Here is a 22,917-nt window from a genome sequence, read left to right on the forward strand (position 1 = left end):
TGTAAAACCGTTTATTGAAAGATAATCTGCTTTTTACTTAGTCTTTGGCATAAAATTTTTCACTTCACGCTACTAGTACAATTTGTCACTCTGAGAAACTGTTAACATGCAACAATATTTTGAAGTTAACTATCCAGTCTAGAACCTAGGGAACATATTTAGACAGTATTTACGAGTGCATTGCTATAGTGAACAGACGACACAGTGTTATTGTGTGTGTACATTCTTGCTTGTTAGTTGCACGATTACGTAACGACTATAAGGCTTACATACTTAGAACATATACCAGTACTGCTAATGAGATTTTACTGCAACATTTTGGTTTACTTGAAAATACATTATGGATTTAATGTGCTTTCTGAGAGATACCAGATGACATAGTGTTTAGTTTATTTGACAGCTACACGACTATCTCACGATGCTACTAATGTGTGACACAATTTACATTGTTGCTTTTGCGGTGTATCTGTTTTATATCTGCACAGGCTTTCTGAATTCTTGTGGAAAGAAAAACATGTTTTAGTAGTAACTTTTGTGGTATAGCTACAATGAGACAGCCTTTTCTGTAGCACAACAATACGTTACAGTACAGTACTTGCTTCATCAATAGCGTAACAACTACGATATCTATACACATAGCAATTCACTTTTTTTATTACGAGGTAAGTACATTGACTTCTACAGAACTTTGCTTACGGACGACGATAATTACGACACTTGGCACATTTTTTACCCTTAAGTAATGACAGAGATTGTCTTACAACAAGACACACAGTTTAGCGCTACAGTACACGTATTTGAGTGATTGATTTTGACTTGAAACATTTGTGCTTAAAGATTTTTGAATTACAATGATACAAAGGTTTTCTGTGATACATTTCATTCCATTGCTGTAATCTGTAACACCTGAGGGTATAATTACATTAATCCTCATGGGGGGTACACGCCTACTTTGTGTACCATGTGTGTATCAAGCACAAGGAGCCCTAGCTAATATGGTATTTGCTTATACAACTTTACTCATCGGTACCATATTTCTGTAACACATAAATTACACAGCTGTCTGATCATTTAACTGAGAGAGACAAACATTTTTTTTTACTACATCAGAGACAGATGTTTACGTAATTACATAGTTGGATAACTCCACACTTATGAAATTCTATTTTGTATGTACTTTATGAACTGTTCATATATTTATAGGAACCATTGTGATACTATGAGAGCTTTGAATGATGTATTTGGTATGCGATCATGATTTTTAAAGTACATTTGAGGTAGAGGACATTATTGAAATGAGCAGAGAATTTTTTAGGTTTTGAAATTATTGGAGGAAGCTACAACGATTTTGAGATTTGACTGAGGTGTTATGTTATTATTACGTTGATGAAGTGTATTATGCTGTTGAGGTATGTTTATGATCAATAAGCTGATGCTATATGAGGAATTTGATTATGCAATATATTTATTATAATGAAATATTGAAAAAGTGCCGACAAAAGTGTATATGTGTAATAAAATAAGGAATAAAGAATAGATCTTAGGGACTCTGGTTTATGAAAAAGGATGTCGGAAACCAAGAATCGTACTTTAAGAGCTATGAAACGTGTGTATATGCGTGAATGTAGCACAATACTGGCGAAAATTTTTTGGGCACTGTTATATTTATAGGATTTTGTTACTACACATTTGTAACGCAAATTCTCAACCTGTGAAATTGTTTTTATATGAGACTGTCACTGCTGTCGCAAATATTTCGGTAAGAAAGCTAAGTGACCTTGATGTAATGCGTTATGGGCGCCCAGATGAGCGATAGTCGCCTGAAAACAGAAAGCCATTAGATGGTGAAAATAAAGGCCATTATCCTCGCTATTGACATTCCTTTGTAGAAAGCATCGCAAATACGACACGCTCAAACTTGAAAACATATGATTACACTGTGGAGCTCTTAATTTATGATATTTACTAAAATTCCAAATGAAATGATGAGAAACATTTTACATCTATTGACTTTGTAGTTGATAGATGGCTCATTTTGTTTAATATCTAGTTCATAGCTGCACTGAAGCATTGGTTAAAATAAACTTTAATAGATGTACTAATATTGTTATTTTACGCCTACAGATCCAGTAAATAATAATTTTATGACCTACTTCCAAGAAAACGAGGGAACGTAAATAGACATTTCCCTTCACAGAAATGGCATAAATAATTTTTTTGCAATTTGGTAACTTGTCTGCTAGAGTAAGTTCTTGTGAAGCATCACTCTATTGTTAAGATGTTAAATAGGTATTAAACATGGTCATTTTTACTGTAATATTTTTCCTACTTCAGCTTTGTCATGTTTAGATATAAGTTATAGCATTTGCTGCTGCTTTTTGCCAGGCATAGTGCTACTCAATTTCACTTTGTATTACTTTGTTAAGCCAGTTTTACTACTGAATTATTTTTCTTGTTTGCTGCACATTGCCTTATATTAGTTGTAATATTGCAATTGCTTTGCTAATTTATATTTATTGCTGCTTGCTTTGCCAATTTGCATTTTTTGTCATTGCTGTTTGCATTAATTGTTTTGTGCTGCTGCATTGCCTCGTCCCTTAGTTTATCATCTGAGCTCAGTAGATTTATGATAGCTTAAGAGAGGGTGGGCTATATGAGAGAATGAGTTGTGATGAATTGGAAGAAATGCATTGACAAGGTATACAAAAAGTGAAGTAAGATAAACATCTATGTAATAAGGTTTTGGGTTCGACTGCAGTACCAAATGTCACACTGAATACAAACCCTGTCCTGACCTATTGTGTCATTCCACTATGTGTCTGTGTACCTTGTGTATTTGTGTTCTTCCTGTCTTTATGTGTTTATCTGATAAGAATTATGTTGCAGAATTTTTCTAGTACTCAGCTACATTCACTATGATGAGGAATACTGTTATCTTCAAATATAATTTGCATTTATAATATGTTATTAAGTTCGTAAAGATGTTTAGACATTATTTATTCTGTTTTGTTTTTATACTCACGTGTGAAGTTGATGTTTCGAAAGTTATTCTGATCTTTTAGGTATTTACTTATGTCATAATTCCTGTAACACTGATGTATATGTTATTTCGATTCTTTTGTAAGGCCTGTATTACTACAAATGTTATCTGCATTTTTATGTTTTTAATGATGTTTTCTGTACATTTGTAATTGTATTATCCTGTTATAAATTTGTAATTGACACCAGTTCATCAAATTAAGTAGCTTATAAGCATAAATTTCACTGCACACGTTTCTGTTGATCATAGTATATGCACAATATGTGAGAAGTTGGGATGGTTAGTGGTTGCATGTGTGTTGATAATTCAGCAATGGACTGGTTAACAGCATTGCTGGTTCTAAGGACAATTCCTAAAACTTTGTGAGTGCACAAGTGGTGGTTTATGGACTTGCTATACTGTCCGCAAGACTTGTCGATGGTGATTGTGCACTTGCACAGTCGCAACAGATGTCTGCTGGCCGTCTCTACAAGGACTGCAGTGGGTCTGCACCTTTGATGGCCCACCAATACCGTTATTCCTACAAGGACTGCAGTGGGTCTGCATCTCTGGTGGCACACCAATACCGTAATCTCTACCAGGACTACAGTGGGTCTGCTCTGAGATGACCTACCTAACAATATTCTTCAAAACATCGACTTACTCTGCTGTAAGTTGGCTTTGTTGTGGCTCATTACCTGCCTGCATCTCAAGAGACAGCACTGTCTTTCCGTTGGAAGGACAACACTACTTGTTCAAGACTGCATGTAAATCCACTACTTCCATGTGCGTTTTCTTTTACTGCTCAGACTTTGAAAAAAAACTGCAATTTTACTATGATGAATGATCAGTACTGTCTTTATGGACTGTGAGAAAATTTTAGCTTTTGACCAACATGGTATCAATAAGTGTCTGCATTTGATGTCTTTGTTATTGTATTATGAAAAATTTTTTCAACTCTGTATTGGCCACTGTCCAAAACAATTTGTAAAATTTTTTGTGGGCAGCATCGGTGCTATGTAAGTAGGCTGTTTAGGTTTTTATGTTGGTAACGCCGCGTAGCGCTCTGTATGAAAATCACTGGCTGTGCTTTGTCCAGTCTCAGGCTGGTCAGCATTGTTGCAATTGTCGCCATTGTAGCGTTGGGCAGTTGGCTGTTAACAGCACGTAGCGTTGCGCAGTTGGAGGTGAGCCGCCAGCAGTGGTGGATGTGGGGAGAGAGATGGCGAAGTTTTGAGAGCGGATGATCTGGACTTGTGCCCATGAGAGACAGTAAATTTGTAAGACTGGATATCAAGAACTGTTGAACACTATTGAGGTATATACATTGTTTGTTCTCTATCAAAATCTTTCATTTGCTAACTATGCCTATCAGTAGTTAGTGCTTTCAGTAGTTTGATTCTTTTCTTTAGCTGGCAGTAATGCCACTTGCTGTATTGCAGTAGTTTGAGTAACGAAGATTTTTGTGAGGTAAGTGATTCATTAAAAGTATAGATTATTGTTAGTCATGGCCATTCTTTCGTAGGGATTATTAAAAATCATATTGCGTTACGCTAAAGTAATTGTGTGTCAGTTTAGTGATGATCAGAATAAGTAAAGAGAGAAATGTCTGAGTACGCTCAGTTTTGCTCAGCAGTTTGAAAATCAAATAATGTAAGAGGTTTATCAGCACAGTCATTCATAATTTCTTCTAAGGGGACGTTTCAATAGCTAGAACGGGAACAAAACATTCAGAAAGGATCATAGCTTCTTCTATGAGTAGCATTTCAGTAATGATGGGTGCCACTGGGGTCGGAAAACTATTACCTCCCTATGTGGTCTACAAATTAGAGATGGGCAAAACTGTTCTTTTCAGAGATTGGATCAGAACTGTTCACTCCCTGAAATGAATTAGCTCTTTTTCATGACTCACCACTCATTTACAATATAAAATAAATGGAAGGCACATTGCCCTTTAAACTTGGTTTATTCCAGTACTATACCTGTATTTTGATCTTATTTGATCCTATTTTGAAGTAACACAGATTATCAGTAAGAATTTTGTATTGTTTATTGAAATTTCCACGATATGACAAAGTTTTTGATTATTGATTTATTTTGCACTATCGTGGTTTTTTGGGTGATCGGAAAATGTTGTAACTTGAGATTTACATTAACAATATATTTGGCTATAACGTATTAAAATTTCATTAACCTCATACAAATACATCGCAAGCCATATATTTTTAAAGTGAACGTTTCCTTTCGAAGACGCCTAAAATCGCAAAATCCGTACCAGAATAAGAAAAAAAAATATAAATTTGACTGTAAAACGAAAGTGCTGCATATAGCCTTACGCAGAATAAAACAAGGAAAATATTGGTGTATCACATTTTGCGATACGTTTATCGGTTCGCTCGTAATTAAAGCGTAAATTCGAGTGTCTATAATAAAAATCCTATAGTAAGAGGAGTCATCAGGAACCTAATCTAATCAGTTTAAACAAATAAAAATAAAATAAAAACAATTGATGTATACATAACATAATAATGTAATATACATAGCGGCATTACTACGAAGAACAATATCCAGTGGGGACGAACTCCGATGCAGAGGCGCTGAGTCGAGCAGGTCGAGCCGCGAGCTGTATTACTGCGTGAGCTGAGACCGCAGAGACCAGCCGTGACACCTGAGTCGCTTTGCTCGACGCTCTGGCTAGAGTCGAGACGGTGGGGCGAGCGTTGAGCGGGCGAGTTCCGAGGGAGGGGGTAGCGGTGAACTCGCCTGCTCTGAGACAAATAGTTCGTTCACTTGCGAGCGGGTTTTTGCAAGTAGTTCCTATGTTATCCGCTAGGTGGCTCTCTGTCCTGTTGCTCGCATCAACTGCCCAGAGGGCAGGACGTGCGACTGAAACGATCGCCGACAGAGTGCGATGCGAAGTTACGCTGCGCCAGACACTGCGCGGCATATGTGAAACACAAAATCCAATGGGGCACTGCACAATGCAGGCAGCCAAGGTAGAAGCAGGGCAGAGGCCGGCGCTGGCTGTGTTGTGTGGCGTGCACTGTGCTGTGACCAGCAGAGGCGCTGCTGATATGCTCCGTCTCTCTCTCTCTCTCTCTCTCTCTCTCTCTCTCTCTCTCTCTGCCGTGGGAAACGTTTGGAGCTACCGTTCTTTTTTTCTGAATCACTGATTGTTCACTCCTTTGAAAGATTGAAGTCTATGAATTAGTTCAAGAGCGGATCGCCCATCTCTACTACAAATCGGAGCATTTATGGAACACTGGCAAGATGTGTGTCTCAAAGGAACCCACCATAACCGCACTAAAATTGGATGATTTGCTCTGTCTACATTTGAAGATTGGTCTATTACTATTGCACTTCCTTATCTGAAATCAATGGAGAGGGAGAAAGTTACGATAAGAGACAACCTTTCAAGTCTCATTTCACTGATAGTAAATGGTGAATGTTACAAGAATAAATATTTTATAGCCAATAGACGTAGTTTACTTCAGACCTTTAAAAGCTCCTTGGCAGGCAGTGCTTACACAATGGAAGAGAAACTGCTGTTGGCCAATATCGAAAGGTGCTTCCCCTTCACTTTTGAAGGAACTGCTTAAAAAGTGTCAGCAACTGAAGAAGACGGTATAAGAAATACGTTCCGTGCAATGGGATTAATTCAATTTGGCACTAAAAGAGCCCTCGAAAATTGTCAGGTGGAGTTCTTTAGGAGCCCTATCTAAGAGCTTTGAAGATATGCTTGAGAATGTTCTCTATGGAATGAAAAATAACACAAGTGTCCAACGAAAGTGAAAATTTGACGTTGCCCCAGAAAAGTCCATTTTAGGCACCGAAGTGAGAACGATAATGTCTCAGCGTCTGAATTGCTTGTGAATAATGAGGCAATTACGCACTGGTGACGAAAGCAGCAAAGCACAGGAAGCGGTTCTGGAAGTGGAGGCTTTTGTTCTCGTGGATTATCCACACGTGATTGGGGGGAAACAGCGGAATAGGCAATTTGTCGGAATTGCAACAGAAGAGGGCGCAAAAGAAGTGGAAGTCAGTATTCATCGTCCATATCAAGGCAGAACATCTGTTTTTATTTTTGTTGCCATCCTTTGAAGATGATACCTTAAACAATGGGCAAATTGTAAGAGAGTTGTCGACTCCAAGAGAAGAAACGGGGAAGTTTTCTTTCATTGAGAATATGTTGTAGATTACTATTTATTTGTTGTGTAAGCACATTGTTTTTATTAATGAAATATTTTGTAAATATATCTCTTAGGGTTTTTTCAATATGTGTAAAATATTTACTGAAGATGTGTAGAATATACTGTAACCACATGTAAAAAATGTTTTCTATGCGTGCATTACATGCTCCTAAGTACGTGTATCTTTTAGAAAGGACCTTTGTGTGGATATTCAATGAACGTCCGAAGTTAACCCATGAAAGGGATTATATCGGATAGTTCTATTTGTAAGATTATGACTAATAGAAAATGTTTTTGATTGAAGTTCGTTGATTATTCTCCAATGTCATCCAAAATAGCTCGCACCTTTTGTTGCGAGAATTTAATGTTGTTTACGAAGTTTCCTTAAAGATTATGAAAATTCCGTCCGATGTCACCCCAACTTACGGTACGATTGCGCAATATGCAGCGGGTGACAACCAAAGGAGTAGGAGTCCTGGTACGAAAAGAAATGATACGCCAAACCATCATTGTTGGTTGTCAGGCCATATGGCCGGCGACAAACAGGTTGTTATGCAACCACTGTTTGTGGCGTCTCCAGACACGTACTCACTGGTCATAAGGGCTCAGTTCGAATTCGTAGCGGGACTCATCACTCTACGCGTCTGGAGCTTCCCTCCCCCGCCCCCCCTTCCCCTACCCACACTCACCTCGGCGGACTATTCTCTCGTATGTCACAACAGGATCGAGGCGCAAGGCATGAACGTCTGCTAAACGTGACATCATTGCCCCAGCTTTTTTTTGTTGCATCAGTAGTTTCATAGCCCTGGCGGTGCTTTGTAGTCAGTGTATCAGTTTCACCTTTCAGGAGCAATTTTGTTAGTACATGGTAATCCACTTAAAGCTGATCCATCTTACGCACCTTATAGCCCTACACTGTGGTTCCTTGCACCAGCCTGGTTTGTCGTCTTCTGATGAGTTGGTCACAGAATTTTTTTGAGGTGAAGTTGTTGTGCAATAAGAGATTTAAGTTTAATCTGCCTAAATGCTATGTAGATTCAATATTTTGCCCTTCCACAACGGTTACAGATCCATCATACCTTTGCCAATGTCTTTACGTGTTTCTCTCTTTCATTTTAATTTAGTACACAATTATTTCCTGTTAATGTTTCAACATAACGACTTATACAAGTCCGTTATTACATTATCTGCAACATTATTATTTTTTGCTCTCCAAAATTTCAAGTATTTCTGAGTTATCCATGCCTACTTTGCCTATACTTTCGCTGTATCTACCCTCTTTGTTATGTCTTTCTTTATTACTTTCCAATTCTCTTGCTTCAAACTGCTTTCGATCATTTTATTTAGACCAGTAGCCACACCTCATAGAGTTTTCAGTTCTCCTCATTGTGGTCCTCGATACTCAATATTTTTTTAAACTGAGGTTTTTGTAAGTATCATCTGGCATGTGACCTATTGAATGGTCAAATTTAATCTGTTAAATCAATTCATCTTAATTCCAGATAAAATGTTTTGCGCCATTGTAAACACTCTGTGAAACACATGGCTAAACTTCTCTGCAATGTAGTGGTTCCATGGAATCGAGTCATCAATGAGCAGCTTCAGTTGGGTGTTACACACGCGCAACAATATGTGGAGTATACTCCTCTCCGAGGCCACTTTTAATGATAGAGGCGGCGTGGGTGATTATTTTCAACGAAGTTATGAAATTTTTAATTTTGCCAGTATTTATCAGAAGTTTTGTCATAATTGCCAAAGTTGTTTAGTGTTGGATTCTGGATGGCGATGTACGTGTGTAAAGGACATTTTGTGATCTTGAGTCGTTCCCTGAATATACAATGTTCAGACAACTTACGGGAATACAAAAATGGTTCAAATGACTCTGAGCACTATGGGACTTAACATCTGAGGTCATCAGAACTTAGAACTACTTAAACATAACTAGCCTAAGGGCATGACACACATCCATGGCCGAGTCAGGATTCGAACCTGCAACCGTAGCAGTCTCGCGGATCCGGACTGATGCGCCTAGAACCGCTCGGCCACCACAGCCGGCTACAGGCTACAGGAGTACAACCGGGTGACGTCTACAAGAGCCGCCGATATTTCAACAGCTGCACATCTAGTCATTTTCAAGGCACAGATGCCAAGAGAGCGCACTGTGCCAGGATATTTAAACCCTCGGTCGATGGATCTACACAGACCATCACCACAATACGGAATATGCAGAAAGACAGCGCGACAGTCACTCTGTAATGAACTTTCGCCAGCACACAACGAAACTGAGCATTGTCAGAAGTTACCGGCAGCGGTCTGAAACTTAACCCATGTAAAACGTAAGATATCTTAGTCATTCGCAAAAGACTTATTACTACTCGGTTGAAAGAATATCTCCCTCTATTAACCCTAAACAGCACTGACGTAAGCTATTACTCTTCTGCAAAGAATCTGGGGATAATTCTGGAGCATCATTTAGACTGGACTGAACAGACAACCACAGTCTGTAAGAAGACTTCAGGATCACTTCATTCATACAAAAACATAAGAAATTCTCCCTCACGAGCTTAAAAAGAAACTGACTGAGTCACTAATACACCCACAATTTGATTATTGTTTTCCTATTCTCCAAGAAATTCTATTTGAGTTTTCCGTCGCCTGTAACCGGCGATGAATGCTTGTGCGCTGTTTCGACCATATCACACCCGCTTATGAACATTTATCATGGCTACTTGACGAAAAGCGTAGGGATTATCATACCCGGTGTTTACTGTATCGCTTTCTCAATCATTACACTTCTTACTTTTTATCTTCAAACCTTACTCTACTATTTGAACAACACAGTAGAAATACTCGTACTCAACAAAGCAAAATCCTCTTTGTACCATTACACAACACTGCTATGTTCTCTGAATGATACCCGCCTTTGGAACCAAGTTCCTCAAAATATTAGAAAAGTGAAAATCCTTTGACACTTTAAAAGACAGCTAATGGCGCAACTTCTGTCACAAAAGCTCCCTCTTCTGCAGCTCACTCACGTCAACACTCACTACCCAGTACTTTTCATTCCCTTGTGTCTAGGGTTCTGCCCTGAAATTCTTTTCTTTCTTAGCAACCATTGTCACTTTCCTTTGAGTTTTCTCCACTTTCACTATCCCTTCCACTTCTTCTTCTGCCAAAAAAACCTTCAAAAGTGATAACAATTCAGTATTATTCATAATGCCTCCGTTATTTTATTGTTAGCAATAATGTTACCATTATTATTATTAAAATAGATTTTTATTTTTAAGTTTGTTATATAATATCTAACCAGTATAATTCTTAATTCCTTCATTATTTTGTCATCGTTATTAGTGTTACTATTATTATGAGTATTATTAGTGTCACTTTTTTGTCAATAATGCTACTTATTATTATTGCGACTGTTAAGCAATATATTTTCTTTGTTTTGTTTCTGGTTACATGTAAGAGAGGTCCTTAAGGCGCTATCCCACTCAGAGTAAACTCAAGTACTAAGCAGTAAATAAATTAAAAAAAAATATTAATTACGAGTAGATCAGAAGGTAGCGTCAATCCTCTCCCTCTATTGTGTGGTCATAGAGAGAGCAATATATTTAGCCACTTTTAATAATTAATATTTACTACCGTAACATGTGAAGTTGGTCATATTTAGCTGTGTTCAGACTAGTTGTTTACATTACGTATGTTTTCTTTTCTGCCTATGTCGTACTATAGATTTTGGACAGCATAACTGCACTTACTTTGGTTTCAAGGTTCCTTGAACATCATCCCAGAATTGCATTTTTGCTTTGGAAATGACGGAGCTTCACCTGCCGAGCTATTAGTAATTAACGAAGTCGTTACCAGTTTCCGTTTCCTTGAGTTTTTTGAACAGAAAACTTTCGTTGAAGAACTGAATGAGGTTTCATCCCTGGAGACAAGAGATTTCCTTAGGCATCTAGTAGTTTGTAGGAAATGGTGATGGGGGAGGGCAGAGATCATCACGATGTCCTGCGGCATGTATCATTTCCCACTGAGAGTTCTTCGTAAAGCATTGACGTCAGATAGAAGATGCTCATCTCTCAGCGTGTCGATGCGCTGCCAACCGGACACTCTAGCAAAATCCTCCAAATAATGACGTTAAAATAAAATCACCACTTTGAGACACCAGTTTCAGGGGTACGTAAGCAACTACTAATGATACTTGAAAACGGCACAAAATCCTGTGTTACGTTAATGGCATCAAGAAAGCCGTATGTAAGTCAAATAAGTTTCAAAGAAAAAATATAGACGCTTAAGACTGATTAAAGTGAATGAATTTGGGGTGGAGAGCTTAAATGGCAGAACTGAGATGAGTAGGTTAAATTCGTTTGAATACGTGAACAGAACGGAAGCTCGAAACATGACAAAAAGGGGATGGAGGCCAATTTTGAGGGAAAGAGTAGTGACGTGATTAAGACCAGTTTAAGAAGAACTAATCAGGAATGGAACAGACAGTTATAAAAGAAGAGAAGGTGGAGAATTACCATAAATATCCCAACCCGGCCTGATGCCTGAGAAATGGAAAACGAAGAATAAGATAATAACACACACGAATGACCTTAGACTTCAATGTGAAGACCATTGATATGAAGATGTGAAGACGATAGACACTGCAAACAGAACACGAGTTACATTACTTACGACACGCACATAGCTTCAGCAAATACACAGACCAAATAATCGAAGCATTCAGCTCTTATGTACGGACCGTAAATATGGGTAAATTACCGTGGGATCTTATGCAGTGACATGGAAATTTATGCTTTTACCACAAGCAATTACCACTTTCTTTAATCCCGATAGATTATGTTTGTTATCGATGGCGTTGTGCTTAGTCGTACAATGGTTTTTAAAAGAGTAAACCGTCATTTGCTGTGTATCATTATATTTATCTTTTGTACTTTCCCGATTTCGGCTTTTGCTGCCACTATAAATTGCAATGCTAAAAGTTGTTAGACAAATATCAAGCAGCTGCTTTGGACTGCTTTAATGGACATGACTTAATAACGGTCTAGTAGCTTTCACCATTGTACTTCATAATGGCATAAAAGCAAAAATCTGGCGAGTACAAAAGATAAATATAATAATACACAGCCAAAAGAGGGTTTACTCTTTTTTAAAAAAAATTATGTTTCATATGTTACTAGTTTCAGAAAATTAATAGTGGAACTCAGTAAATGCCAAACAAATCATGTGACGGTAAATTTCTTTCTCAGTTCAAAAGAAAATCTTACGCCGCAAATGATTTCTTTCAACCCTACTTATTCTTCCATAATCTCAAAAACCTTTGGCATTTTATTGAGGAAAGAAATTTTATTAAATGGTTTTAACCATGCCAAAATATGCAGACAAAGTATAATTATGCGCGTCACGACAGACAGCAGTTTACAGACGAGGCTGAACGTTTAAATTCTATTCTGCAACATTTAAGCTGTCACCAACGAAACGTTTTTATTTCTGATGTGGTGACGATGTGTCGCTGAAAAGATTTGCTTCGGAAGTACGAAGTTGTTGGTGTGAGTGCATAAGTCGATAGAAAGACTTAACGACCACCAACAAGGTGAAGACGTCGGCACTTAAGCGACTAAAAGAGTGATTAATGAGCGAGTTCTGAAAAACTCGCTGTATCTGCGGTCTAAAAAAAGTAATTCAGAACCTTTCAGGCTGGATCATCAATTAATTTCGACACTGATTATTGCTACGAATAGATAAGCAAATGACTACATTAACTCCTTTACATGATCTGTCAGAGATAAATCTTTCCTAACAATTAACTTAGTCAGAGTTCGTTGTCGCTGTAACCATTAAACAACAATTGTAAATAATTAGCGTTATCAATCATGACAATCATCGAACAGCGGAATCACTTACCTCTTATTTCTCTGACCTTCTGACTAACTCTTCCGTGAAAAGCCCAGAGGATTTAATATTGTAATCTTGATGCACGGAGAAAAATGATAGGACAAGTACGAAGAGAATGTGTTACCCTTAAACAGAGATCAGGTAATCGAAGATCTCAGGCAATACATCCAAAGATGGGTGGCACAGATTATGTTCGATCTGGTTTACAGTAGTAGTATATAACTGAAAAGTTTCGACACTATGAACGCATTTGATTAATCGTTACGGAGGATTCATGCCAAAGCACATATTCATAGGTAAGAGTCACGGATTAACTTAGGACTTTGTTTACAACAGTAAAATATTCAGGAGCATTTGATGTTTGACTTGACCCTCAGTTAATTAATCTTGTTTTATTGTTACAAGCATTCATCTACTAGAATGAGATTTTCACTCTGCAGCGGAGTGTGCGCTGATATGAAACTTCCTGGCAGATTAAAACTGTGTGCCCGACCGAGACTCGAACTCGGGACCTTTGCCTTTCGCGGGCAAGTGCTCTACCTCCGCTGCAGAGTGAAAATCTCATTCTGGAAACATCCCCCAGGCTGTGGCTAAGCCATGTCTCCGCAATATCCTTTCTTTCAGGAGTGCTAGTTCTGCAAGGTTCGCAGGAGAGCTTCTGTAAAGTTTGGAAGGTAGGAGACGAGGTACTGGCAGAAGTGAAGCTGTGAGTACCGGGCGTGAGTCGTGCTTCGGTAGCTCAGTTGGTAGAGCACTTGCCCGCGAAAGGCAAAGGTCCCGAGTTCGAGTCTCGGTCGGGCACACAGTTTTAATCTGCCAGGAAGTTTCATTCATCTACTAGTTCTCGGAAATAATACACGAGTGTCACCATGATTTGGTAATGACATGTAACGCGGATGGATGTCTTTTATTCATCCTTTGGTTGCATCATCTTTTGAAAATACTTCCACGCTTATAACAGGTCCTAATTACTAGAAAAATAAGAGAAAGAAACTGGAGCATTGATTTAGAATTGCAGTTACAACACTGAGAATCTGCTAATAGATCTGTTGGTTGGTGTCTTTTTGACGCATATCTGGAAAGCAGGTCAAGGACGAGAGTCCATAAGACCCACCCCACCTATCCTCGTACTTTCACGACAACCGAGCTCTCACAGGTAGTGCAATAAACGCAGTCTGTGGAAGCAAATGCAATGATCTGCATGTTGCATAATGCAAGAGCACTTGAAATAAGAGCTTTCCTCTGCGATTCTCATACTCCTTTAGCCGATTTCTACGGGAAAGAACGCAGCAGCGACTTATAACGGAGCACGTTGATATAGGGGTCAAGTTGGTGACATAATTGGAACAATTCATCTCAATGCGTCAGTTGCCATACTGGCTGCCTTCACTCAGAATTGCCATTTTATTGACATCTCTCTAAATTCTGCTACGAAACTATTATATTTGGAAGGCTAGGTAAGCAATCTTCCAGATGCAAGAAAGTCTACAGTAGTTTCTTCTGTATCTCACTGAAAGATCATGAAAGTATTTTGAAATGTATTTCGTAAAACCTGTAGTGTAATGTTACATTTATCACTAACTGAAGTGTAACAAAATGTGTTACTGAGCCGTTTCCACGCTTGACCTACTCGTACGGGCTACCAATGCGAAGAGACGGTTGTTATAGTGAAGTACAAGGTGTGTCACAGATTCGTCGACTTTTCACAAGTCTTTACTACACTACATACAAATCTGCTGTCAGACTCGTACTTTGGCTTCAGGATATGTGTGTTCATAGAAAAAGTTACTGATTCTCGTTCATGTGAGGTACTAGCAGGGCCCAATAATAGGTTGAGGACAGCAGGTATTTTCTTTTGATTAACAAAAGAATGTGTGGGCACGGAATATAGTTGCGCGAATCGGAACATTATGGGATTAGGGAAAAAGCTCAACTGTGATTCAGTTCATTCTGCAATGTAGGTCTTACGGGAGGGGGGGGGGGCGTCGTCATCCATAGTCAACACACAGGGAACGGATAGGAGACTGACTAGGTACGATCATAGAAACTTGTAAAAGAGTGATGGTGATATCAGGGGGTTGTGCAGCTGGTCGCGGCGAAGGTTTGAGTCCTCCCTCGGACATGGGTGTGTGTGTCTGTCCTTAGGATAATTTAGGTTAAGTAATGTGTAAGCTTGGGGACTAATGACCTTAGGAGTTAAGTCCTATACGATTTCACACACATTTGAACATATCCGGGGGGGGGGGGGGGAGTGACGCAGGATTCCACTCTGGGTTCGTGGTTTTTCGTGCTAAACATGACAAATTAGTCCCAAATTTTCATCTCCACTTACGACGTAAATGTTTTTGTGAAACATTTGGAATATAATACAGATGATGCAGATAAGTTAGAAGTATAGAGCTTAAAAAGAAACTTAATGCTGCCATCTCCCCTGTAAGATTTATCTCCACTGTCTCTGACACCGAAAGGCGAAGACTTGCATACTGTGCTTGCTTTCACTGGTTTACCAGTGTCGTGTTACAGTTTGGGATACCTCAGTGCTATCAGAAAAAAAAAATATTCCTAACACTGGAAAGAGCGTTGTGAGCAACCTGCGCTGTTCGTTCACAAACTTTGTGCAGGCCATTGTTCAGGTGTCTCGATATTATAACACTATTCTCCCTGTGCACATAGTCCATGCAGGGATTTGTTGTTGACAATACTGATTCATTCGGAAGTAATCACGAAAACCAGTCAGTGAACACTAGATGAAAAAGGTATTGTACAAAAAGTGTGGAGTAATCAGCAAGATTCATTTTCAATAGACTTCCATCCCAAGAGAAAACTCCCAAGTATTCAAAACTAAATTGGAAGGCTTTCTTGGGACGCATTCCTTCTGTTGTTTGTAGGATTTTCTTGCAGTACTAGAGAAATTTGCTCAGTGATGAAGTGTGTCAGAGTAACTCTTCACAATTATTTTCGTGTTTTATTAAATATTTTTTATGAATGTGACTCTGATCTTTAACACTTTTAGAAGTTTTTTGTTGTTCTTAATTATTTAATTTTTATGTTCAAAAATCTACACTCATGAAACATCCCCTTTAAAAAATTTATCAACTATTGTCCTTGTAAACCCCTTATGTTATTTGATTTTCAAACAGCTGAGCAAAACTGAATGTACTCAGACATTTCTCTCTTTACTTATTCTGATCATTATTAAAGTGACACACAAAACTTTTTCGCAATGTAATCTGACTTTCAAAAATCCATACAAAAGAATGGCCCTGACTAACAATAACCTATTCCTTTCATGAATCACTTAGCTCACAAAAATCTTCGTTACTCAAACTTCTGTAATACAACGAGCGCCAATACTGCCAGCTAAATAAAGGATTCTATCTACTGAAGGCACTAACTATTGGTAGGCATAGTTAGCAAATGAAATATTTTGATAGAGAACAAACAAAGTGTTTACCTTAATAGTGATCAAAAGATATATATATATATATATATATATATATATATATATATATATATATATATATATATATATATATAATGGACACACGTCCAGATTATCTGCTCTCAAAACTCTGCAATCTCTCTTCCCGCATCCAACACTGCTAGGGCCTCACCTCCAACTGTACGCTCTGTTCACATCCACCTGCCCAGCACTACAATAGCGAATATTCCAACAATGCCAACCAGCCACAGACTGCACACAGCACAGTCAGTGATTATCATACAGAGCATTACGTGCTGTTACCAACATAAAAACCTAAACAGCCAACTTACATAGCCCCAAAGCTCCCCACAAAAATTGTAATTGTTTTGGGCAGTGGCCAATACAGAGTTGAAAAAATTTTTCGTAATTACAGTTACAAAGATATCAAATGCACACTGTTATTCACTGTTATTCAAAAGCAACATTTTCTCACAGTACATAAAGACAGTCCTGATCATTCATCACAGTAGTAATTGCAATTTTTTTTCTCAAAGTCTGAGCAGTAAAAGAAAATGCACACGGAAGCATTGGATTTCCATGCATTCTTGAAGAAGTAGTGTTGTTCTTCCAACGGAAAGACAGTGCTGACTCTTGACATGCAGGCAGGTAATGAGCCACAACAGGGCAAACCCACAGCAGAGTCCGTCGAAGATTTGAAGAATATTGGTAGTTAGGTCATCACAGAGGACATCCACTGTGGTCCTGGTAGAGAGTATGTTACTGGTGGGACAACAAAGGTGCGGAACCACTGTAGTCCTTGTGGAGATAATAGTATTGGTGGGCCATCAAAGGTGCAGACCAACTGTAGTGCTTGTAGAGATAATGGTATTGGTGGGCCATCAAAGGTGCAGGCCCAAGTAGTCCTTGTAGAGATGGGCAGCAGCCACCTGTTGCGACTGTGTGGTTGCACAATCACCATGAAAGAGTCTTGGAGACAATATAGCAAGTCCATAAACCACCACCTGTGCACTCACAAACTTCTTGGAATGTCCTTAGAACCAGGAGTGCTGTTGACCAGTCCCTTGCTGAATTATTAACACATGTGCAAACACTAACAATCCCAACTTCTCACATATTGTGCGTATACTATGACCAACAAAAATGTGTGCACTGAAATGAATGCTTATTAGTTACTTAATTTGATGAACTGGTGTCAATTATAATTTTATAAAATGAGAATACAATTACAAAGGTACAGAAAACATTAAAAATTTAATAATACATATAACATTTGTAGTAATACAGGCTTTACAAAAGAATGAAAATAAACATATACATCAGTGTTACAGGAATTACGACATAAGTAAATACATAAAAGATCAGAATAGCTTTCGAAAATAGCGTCTAAACATCTTTACAACGTGAATAACATATTATTAATGCAAATTATATTTCAGGGTAACAGTATTCCTTATCATAGTTAATGTAGCTTAGTATTGGAAAAATTCTGCAACGTAAATCTGATTAGCTAAACACATAAAGACAGGAAAAACACAAATACACAAGGGTACACAAAGACATAGCGGAAAAACACAAAAGGAAAGGACAGAGTTCGTTTTCAGTGTAACATTTGGAGCTGCAGTCCAACCCAGATCTTCATTCCTTAGATCTTTCCTCTGATTACAACATATGTTCCCACAAAAAAAATCCTATCTAACCTGTTGTCCCTAAAGCCTACTGTTTTGATCATATTCTCTTTCAAAATAGTTATTTCTCATTGTACAATACTCATTTTGGCCCAAATCTTTTTCATATATCTTCTCACACTTTATTGGACATAGAAACTGTTCATAAAATCATAGTTTAAATCTTGAAAGTGAGAGTTTAGCCTACGAGCATAAAAAAATTAGTGGGAACTATTGTTCCTGCCGAACTCTGGAGTAACTTCACTTGCTAATTTAAAAATGTATTTCCTTTATTTTTTTAGTAGAAATACATGTTAAACATTACATTTGTACTTTTATTTGTTCATACTGTCCTTTGAGTTCACTAAGGTGATGTACTATGGAACTTAGAGAAGTGTGGTGCTACACACAAAGCTACATGACAGTTGCTACACATTATTTTGTTCTCTTTTCTTTGTTCTTGGTGCTACGTTGGCGGCGTCTTCTGTTTTTTGTACCTTTTGTAGGGAAATGAGTTCCAACTTTCTCCAGACAAACTTATTCTGATACTCCAGACACACCTTTTTTTTTGTGTATGAAAAAGAACAGGCCTTCCTCTTCTCTTGCGGCTTGAGAAGCCAGAGATAAGCTGCCTTGTCAAGTGCAGTCTAAATGTTAGCTGGTCTGCTTCTGTCTTCTGTAGCTTCCACATAACGTAGGAATTGACAAATGCCAAACCCACAAGAAAAAAAAAACAGTTTGTGCCACAACTTCCATGAACGACGGCCTACAGCATACCGTTCACGCAGCTGATCGAATCCATCCACTCCTCCCATTATTTTATAATTCTCTGCCACAGCCAATGGGCAGAATACTTCACTTCTGCTTCCACTAACTTACCTTGTATTATTTATGTAATTTTCAGTCAAATCCAGCAAATATACATGAGTACTATCTCCCTCTTAAATATAAAAGTAGATAAATAAAACACAAGTCAGTTCACACGCAAAAGGAAAGCACACTAACCAAAAAACACTGTACCGGTCAAAACAGTGGCTCGTTTTCACGTGGGAACTGCGCTTTTGCATTGATTGACTCATAAGGTAGAAATACAACAGCTTTCGCCTAACCTTTGACTATCTACACATAGTTAGCACACTCTAACAGAGATGGTAGCTCAAGATAGAAGTGGGAACACGGATTACCACTGAACTTACAGCGAAAACAAATAAGTGGCAACTATAGTTCCCACTGGTCATTAAAGGGTTAACTTAAATCTACTGAGCTAAGATATATATACTAAGGGACGATGCAATTCAGCAGCAAAAAAAAATTTTTTTTAACACAAACAGCTATGACAAAAAATGCAAATAACAAAGGAAGCAGCAGTATATATAAATCAGCAAAGCAAATGCCATATTACAACTAATACATAGCAATGGGCAGCAAACAAGAAAAATCAATCAGTAGTAAAACTGGCTTCACAGAGTAATACAAAGTGGCAAATGGAATAACTTATATCTAAACATGACAAAGCTTAAGTAGAAAAAATAGTACACTAAAGACAAGAATGCAGATAAGGGAAATGTCTGTTCACATCTTAATGTCTATGTCATTAAAGTGGTGCACCACAATAACTTATATTGCAAAAAAAATTGCCTAGTACTTGAAAAGAAAATTATGTATGAAGTTACTGTTATTAGTCTATTCTTATTGTTCCTTCCTTTCCAAGTGCTCTTTTTTCGAGGAATGTGGATCATAAAATTATTATTTAAAAGATCTGTTGACAGGAAGTGTTCACATTAGCAAATGCATTTAATTTTATTTTATAAAACCACTGCTGCCACACAGCTGGAAACCAGATATCAAATGAAATAAGCAACTATGTACAAAGTAAAGCATAAAAACATCATTCAATAGCCATGTGGCATTTCATAAGTCAGTAGAAATACTCTCAACTCTCATAGAAAGACGCTGATCATAATCAGGTGTGCTGATGTAAGAATATTTCCCATCAATTCATAAGCATTTCAGTAAGTAACACAAAGTACGAGCTCCAAAGTGTAATCATATGTTTCCAAATAATGAGCATGTCGTATTTGAGATGCTTTGTACAAAGGAAAGTCAATAGCGAGGTTGGTGTCCTCTTTTTTTCTCCACCTAATGGCTTTTTCTCCAGGCGACTGGAGCAGGTGGGCGCCTGCAATGCATTACGTCAAGGTCACTTAGCTTTCTTACTGAAATATTTACGACAGCAGTTTGCACTACTGAGTCAGTCTCATATAAAAAAATTTCACAGGTCGAGAATTTGCATTACACATGTGTAGAAACAAAATCCTATAAATATAACAGTGCCCAAAAAAGTTTTCGCCGGCATAGTGATACATTCACGAATATACACACATTTCGTAACTTTTAAAGTACGATTCTTGGTTTCCAACATCCTTTATCACAAATCAGAGTCCCTAACCACTATGTATTATTCCTTACTTTGTTACACATATACATATTCGTCGACATTTCTTCAATATTTTATCATAATAAATTCGTAGCATTATCAAATTCCTTATATAGCATCAGCTTATTTATCATAAACAGACCTCAACAGCATAATACACATCATAGTCGTACAGATAACATCATAACACCTCAGTAAAATCTCAAAAACATCGTATTTTTCTGCAATAAATTCAAACCCTTCAATACAGTAATCTACCTCAAACGTACTTAAAAAATAATGACCCCTCCAAATACGACATTCGAAGCTGTCATAGTGTCACAATGGTTCTGGAAAAATATGAACAGTTCACAAAGTACAGACAAAATGCAATTTCATAATTGTGAAGTTATCCAACAGTGTAACTGTGTAAACATCTGTCACTGACATAGTAAAAAGATGTTTGTTTCTCTATTAAATAATCTGATAGCTGTGTAATTCTGTGTTAGAGAAATATAGTACCGACGTGTTAAGTTGTATAAGCAAATACCATATTAGCCGGGGCTCTTAGCGCTTGCCGTACGCTTAAGCACACAAAGTAGGTGTGTACCCCCTGAGGGTCAATGTTTAAAAATCATGAAAGAAGATTATATACATGGAAGAACCCTGGAGATACCAAAAGGTATCAGATAGATTATATAATGGTAAGACAGAGATTTAGGAACCAGGTTTTAAATTGTAAGACATTTCCAGGGGCAGATGTGGACTCTGACCACAATTTATTGGTTATGACCTTTAGATTAAAACTGAAGAAAATGCAAAAAGGTGGGAATTTAAGGAGATGGGACCTGGATAAACTGAAAGAACCAGAGGTTGTACAGAGTATCAGGGAGAGCATAAGGGAACAATTGACAGGAATGGGGGAACGAAATACAGTAGAAGAAGAATGGGTAGCTTTGAGGGATGAAGTAGTGAACGCAGCAGAGGATCAAGTAGGTAAAAAGACGAGGGCTAGTAGAAATCCGTGGGTAACAGAAGAAATATTGAATTTAATTGATGAAAGGAGAAAATATAAAAATGCAGTAAATGAAGCAGGCAAAAAGGAATACAAACGTCTCAAAAATGAGATCGAAAGGAAGTGCAAAATGGATAAGCAGGGATTGCTAGAGGACAAATGTAAGGATGTAGAGGCTTATCTCTCTAGGGGTAAGATATATACCACCTACAAGAAAATTGGAGAGACCTTTGGAGATAAGAGAACCACTTGTATGAACATCAAGAGCTCAGATGGAAACCCAGTTCTAAGCAAAGAAGGGAAAGCAGAAAGGTGGAAGGAGTATATAGAGGGTCTATACAAGGGCGACGTACTCGACGACAATATTATGGAAATCGGAGAGGATGTAGATGAAGATGGAATGGGAGATATGATACTGTGTGAAGAGTTTGACAGAGCACTGAAAGACCTGAGTCCGAACAAGGCCCCCGGAGTGGACAACATTCCATTGGAACTACTGACGGCCTTGGGAGAGCCAGTCCTGTCAAAACTCTACCATCTGGTGAGCAAGATGTATGAAACAGGCGAAATACCCTCACACTTCAAGAAGAATATAATAATTCCAATCCCAAAGAAAGCAGGTGTTGACAGATGTGAAAATTACCGAACAATCAGTTTAATAAGCCACAGCTGCAAAATACTAACACGAATTCTTTACAGACGAAAGGAAAAACTAGTAGAAGCCGACCTCGGGGAAGATCAGTTTGGATTCCATAGAAACACTGGAACACGTGAGGCAATACTGACCTTACGACTTATCTTAGAAGAAAGATTAAGGAAAGACAAACCTACGTTTATAGCATTTTGTAGACTTAGAGAAAGATTTTGACAATGTTGACTGGAATACTCTCTTTCAAATTCAAAAGGTGGCAGGGGTAAAATACAGGGAGCGAAAGGCCATTTACAGTTTGTACAGAAACCAGATGGCAGTTATAGGAGTCGAGGGACATGAAAGGGACGCAGTGGTTGGGAAGGGAGTAAGACAGGTTTGTAGCCTCTCCCCGATGTTATTCAATCTGTATATTGAGCAAGCAGTAAAGGAAAATAAAGAAAAATTTGGAGTAGTTATTAAAATCCATGGAGAAGAAATAAAAACTTTGAGGTTCGCCGATGACATTGTAATTCAGTCAGAGACAGCAAAGGACTTGGAAGAGTAGGTGAACGGAATGGACAGGGTCATGAAAGGAGGGTATAAGATGAACATCAACAAAAGCAAAAAGAGGATCAT

The sequence above is a fragment of the Schistocerca cancellata genome, chromosome 5 (assembly GCF_023864275.1).
Source record: "Schistocerca cancellata isolate TAMUIC-IGC-003103 chromosome 5, iqSchCanc2.1, whole genome shotgun sequence".
NCBI classification, from domain to species: Eukaryota; Metazoa; Arthropoda; class Insecta; order Orthoptera; family Acrididae; genus Schistocerca; species Schistocerca cancellata.